This window comes from Bactrocera neohumeralis, unplaced genomic scaffold (assembly GCF_024586455.1).
Source record: "Bactrocera neohumeralis isolate Rockhampton unplaced genomic scaffold, APGP_CSIRO_Bneo_wtdbg2-racon-allhic-juicebox.fasta_v2 cluster10, whole genome shotgun sequence".
NCBI lineage: Eukaryota > Metazoa > Arthropoda > Insecta > Diptera > Tephritidae > Bactrocera > Bactrocera neohumeralis.
In genome coordinates, this window is record NW_026089623.1 from 17,382,451 (window position 1) to 17,388,102 (window position 5,652).

The 5,652-nt window shown below is 35.6% G+C and overlaps 1 long non-coding RNA gene across 1 annotated transcript; it reads right to left on the reverse strand.

Annotated features, from left to right (window-relative positions):
• Positions 1 to 3,281: 3,281 nt before the first annotated feature.
• On the reverse strand, positions 3,282 to 5,116 carry LOC126765428 (uncharacterized). The gene is made up of 3 exons (XR_007668380.1): positions 4,376 to 5,116; positions 4,103 to 4,282; positions 3,282 to 4,042 (listed from the first exon to the last, which is right to left on the reverse strand). It is a non-coding gene; the product is annotated as an uncharacterized LOC126765428 (long non-coding RNA).
• Positions 5,117 to 5,652: the final 536 nt, after the last annotated feature.

Sequence of the window (5,652 nt, forward strand, 5' to 3'; positions counted from 1 at the left end):
CAAGTGACTGCAATACTATGCGAATTGACCTTGTCAGTCAACGCTCGGTACCATCTACTTTGTTCATCCCGAAAATCTCCCTGATATGTGCCTGAAAAATAAGACGTTTATTATCAAATCGTTTAATGAGGAGATCTAATGCGACTTTATAATTAGCCTCATTTATTTCCAACGTAGAGTCAAGAGCAGCAATTTGTCCACATCGCTTAGGTCGCTGTCCTTATCGATGACTGATGTGAACATCGAATAGAAATTTGTCCACTCTATATAGGATCCACTGAATTTAGGCAACGTTAATTGCGGCAAACATGAACGATTAGTATTCAGTATAATAGGCTGGAATTCATTGCTGTTCATCTTGAATGTGGAACAATGTTGAGAAGCACTACGCTTTCCAATTTTACGTTGTAGAGTAGCCTTCAACTGAACCAAATTCGTGTCAAATTGGATAAGTAAATCACTTCCAATAGATTCAAAGTCATGTTCTTCCAAACTTATGTGTGCAGCCATGAAGTTTGATTTCAGTTCGTTAACTGAATCAATTATTGCCGTTAAAGCATATTCGTCCATGCTTTGCAACCGCTCCGAGTCCACATCAGCACTTATGCATTCAAGGCGCTTAAACATGGCCTGTGTCCTCAACTTCAAAAATGTCACCCTGCCCATTGGTGAATGCTGACTTATGGGATTCTCATTTGCAGGAATATCTACAGCTGGAGTACCACCGATTGAATGGTTTTACGACATATCCAAAAAATTTATCCAATTAAAAGTTTAACGAGGTTAGGTGATCAGCGCGGTAACGTATAGCGGATAACCGTACCGAAGTGGTGAAAAAATTGGCGGCACCCGGTAAACGGTGCTTACGGTGTTAAGTTACGTTAGAAATGTTTTCACTTAAATATCCAAATATATCGTGGTAGCGCTTTCTAGAAATCACGCCACTATTTTGCCACAATTCAAATAGGTATTAAGCCACGAGTTTGATTTATCGATTGTTCACTGTAAAATATGTTTTTTTTGAAGATATACTTCTTATACGAGTTCGGAAAAGGTTGCGATAGATTTAGGTTGCACAACCTTGCTCAATATGAATCTACGCAACCTTGCTCAAGCGCAACCTTGCTCAATATGAATCTACGCAACCTTGTCTGCGAAGATGTTCGAGCAGCAAGCGAAGCGGTGACAATCGGCGATCGTTTGTTCGTTTCTTTCGGCACAGCTCGGCTTTTCTACCAACAACAAAATGTTGCCATGCTTATGCTGTTGTTGTTTTTGTAGAACAATTTTTCAATTTTTGGTTGGTGACATATTTCAATTAAAAAAATCAATTCTGTTGGGCTCCGAACTACGCACCTCCAACGTGCTCGTCGTCACTTTCCAAGCGTTTACCACCTAGACCACCATTGACAATTGAATTGCGTTTTCCTAATTATGGTTTGGTTTTGCAGAAAGAAATATACAATGGATCGCCGATTGTTAACCCTTTCCTTGAGGCTGCTGCGCATATGTATGTTTGTATGCTTGTGCATTATTGAAGTTATACTGCTTTTTCTTTCCTTTGTCTTTCATTTCTGCGAATTCTCAACTATTTTCTGTGACCTTTGGTTGAAATACTCTGCGTTGGTCCATTTTTTGGGGAATCGACCTACGATGACGAAGTATTTTTTCGTTTTATCTGACAGCGTAAGGTTAAGAAGTTCATTTCTTATTTTGTCTTATGGCATATTAGAAATGATGTTTCTTCGAAAATCATTCGCTTACAACGGATAAAACGACTTCTGAGTGGTGATTCTAATGAATGAATTCCTTTTGGACTATACTTCTCAGAATAATTCATTTCTTCAAAGAAATCAATGACCTTTAGAAATATGCATATTTGCATTATTTCGTTGTCATTTCCATATTCGTAGCAATAGAATTTCTATGGCATAAGTAAAGTAAATATGTATGATCGTGAATACATATCGACGCAGATTTTTGCGAGAAGCACCAGAAAGTTGTGCAATTTATGATTTTTAGCTTTTGCCATCGTCGCGAAAAGACGACTTGTTGGCAAAGGCATGCTCGGGGAGATAATAAATTATAATAAATTTATAAAATGTGAATTTAAGTTTTCTAGTTTTCTTTCATACAAAATGATATGCATTTCTTGGAATATCACTAAGAAGTATAACTTCATCCGCGCGTAGGGACTCCACGCCTCTTTTTTTTTGTATTTTAACATTATTGAAATCTATGTAATCAAATAAATCTTAACTCTGACATTTTATAACTATTAATATAATTAAATCAGTCTAAGATCTGATCTGTTTTTTAGAAATGTTTTCTTATCTAAACTTTTAGTTAACATATCTGCTAAATTTAATTTTGTATTAATTTTAACAATCTCTATAATTTTCTTTTCATAGTTCTCATTTATATAATGATACTGCACTTCAATGTGCTTTGAATTTTTGGTGAAGTTGCCATACTTAGCAATTGCAATTGCACCTGAGTTATCTTCATACAATTTAATTGGATCACAAAATTTCATGATAAATGATTCACTTAACAAGTTTCGAATAAAAAGTACCTCTGTTACTGCCTCTGAAATAGCAGTGTATTCTGCAAAAGTTGAACATTTAGTTACTGTACTTTGTTTGCGAGATTTCTAATAAATTAAATTTCCAATCAATCTTATAATAAAACCAGTTGTAGATTTTCTGTCTACATTATCTCCTGCATAGTCAGAATCTACCATACAATCCAATATTTCAGTATCCACATTATCATGGTATGTTAACTTTAGATCTTTGGTTTTATACAAATATTTTAAGATTCTCATTGCATATTTGTAATAAGTTTGGTTATAACAACTTTGGTATCTACTCAAATAATTGACACTATATACTACATTTGGTCGTGTGCCTGTGCTTATATATAATAGTTCTCCTATAATGTTCCTGTACTTAATACCTTTATCTACTTCTGTAGCTTGTTCTAGTTTTAAATTATTTTCCATTGGAGTATCATATAATTTGGTATTTTTTAGATCATATTATGCAGCCAAAGATTCAATATATTGTGTTTGGTTTAAAGTCATTGCACTTTTATTATCACTATAATCAATCAGCCCTATTCTGCATTTCGATTACGTTCCCGCTCTACGCTCCGTCTGAATCGAAAATAGGTATTCTGAGTTACGATTGGATTGAAAGAAGAAGAGGAAGAGCTGTAGCTCTTTCGAAGTCAGCTGTTTGCCTTGAAACGTGTAAAAATGAAACACAACAAAGCAAAAATACACAAATTATTGTTGGTTTATTAAAATAAAGAAATTATATCGCGTTTTTTTTAAACACTAACATGGAATCAGTAGCGGCAGCGATATTACTTGAGGAGGAGAGCAATGCATTATTCAAAATATGCCCTACATTACTCTATTAAATAAAAACAATTGCATTCAGTGCATTTTACAGCTCCTATATTAAAAAAGTAAATGCTTTTATTTAATTTCACAGCTCGTTATATAAATGAATAATAGTAAAATAAATAAAAGGCTAACAATTAAAAAATGACTAATTTGAATCCGTCTTATAATTTGGACCTAATCTTAGCATTTGCATTTTTATTTCTACTTTTTCCTTCACCAGCTCTTCCTTAATTCTATTGTGTCGCTTCTGTTCTTCAGGTTGCTTCACTGCAGTCTCCGCCAAAGTTTCTAGAGAACGATTCATGTGTCGTAAATATGAAGTAACTTCTTCCATTTTACCAAAGGCAGCTTCATTGAATTTTTTCATCTCTGCATAAAATTCTTTTTGATTTGTATCTGTTGCTTAAGTAATGAAGAAGTGCTCTGCTTGTCTGCCCTCGCCTCTCTATTTTGGCTGCTAGCTCTACTGGTTGAAGGGATATCATCCGTTTCCAAACCCGTCAAAGCTATCACCTTTTCATCAAGTGGGCTTATGCGTTGTAAACGGCAAGGACCTCCACCGGTGCTCATCCTTTCTTTTTTGTTATGCGATAATTTTCGCTTCATGTAGCATTTCCAGTCAATCCAGACCTGCACGAAAACGTTAGATTTAACTTAATTTTTTTAAATTAATTGTAGGTAATACCTTACCTTTCTCCATGTATTGGAATCTTTTGTTGGTGGGCCAAGTGCATTTAAATTCCTTGCAACCTCCTCCCAAAACTCCTGTACTTCTTCCTTCGGTCGCTTTGGAAGCCGTGCGCAATATCTCTTTTCGTGGCCATCATATCACACAATTTTTCGTATTGCTCTGCCGTTGTTACTTTTGACCTGCAAACATATCAAAATATATCATTTAAGCACAAACAACCAAGGACACTACCATTATGTCTTTTACAACTATAATCTTAAAGTTTTACTTACATATTTGAGGAAATTATTTTATCCAAATGCACGAAAATGAATATATAACGGCTTTCCGCCAACAAAACTTCAACGTACAAAAACGTAATTACGATCGCAATGCAGAATACATAGAATTGGAATTTTCGAAGTTGAATCGAAACGCAGAATACCAAAGTTGCCAATCGGAGAAAATTTCGATTCGAGTAGAAATGCAGAATAGGGCTGAATATCTATGCCAATATATCGGGTGATTTTTTAAGAGCTTGATAACTTTTTTAAAAAAAAAAACGCATAAAAGTTGCAAAATCTCATCGGTTCTTTATTTGAAACGTTAGATTGGTTCATGACATTTACTTTTTGAAGATAATTTCATTTAAATGTTGACCGCGGCTGCGTCTTAGGTGGTCCATTCGGAAAGTCCAATTTTGGGCAACTTTTTCGAGCATTTCGGCCGGAATAGCCCGAATTTCTTCGGAAATGTTGTCTTCCAAAGCTGGAATAGTTGCTGGCTTATTTCTGTAGACTTTAGACTTGACGTAGCCCCACAAAAAATAGTCTAAAGGCGTTAAATCGCATGATCTTGGTGGCCAACTTACGGGTCCATTTCTTGAGATGAATTGTTCTCCGAAGTTTTCCCTCAAAATGGCCATAGAATCGCGAGCTGTGTGGCATGTAGCGCCATCTTGTTGAAACCACATGTCAACCAAGTTCAGTTCTTCCATTTTTGGCAACAAAAAGTTTGTTAGCATCGAACGATAGCGATCGCCATTCACCGTAACGTTGCGTCCAACAGCATCTTTGAAAAATACGGTCCAATGATTCCACCAGCGTACAAACCACACCAAACAGTGCATTTTTCGGGATGCATGGGCAGTTCTTGAACGGCTTCTGGTTGCTCTTCACCCCAAATGCGGCAATTTTGCTTATTTACGTAGCCATTCAACCAGAAATGAGCCTCATCGCTGAACAAAATTTGTCGATAAAAAAGCGCGAAACACATTTCGAACCGAACACTGATTTTGGTAATAAAATTCAATGATTTGCAAGCGTTTCTCGTTAGTAAGTCTATTCATGATGAAATGTCAAAGCATACTGAGCATCTTTCTCTTTGACACCATGTCTGAAATCCCACGTGATCTGTCAAATACTAATGCATGAAAATCCTAACCTCAAAAAAATCACCCGATAGTTTTTAATTTTTCCCCAAGTCTTTCATCGCAAGTCTTTTCATCAAACTAGATTTTACCTTTTTTATTTTATTTTCATTTTTACGACAAATTAAAAGATCATCTACA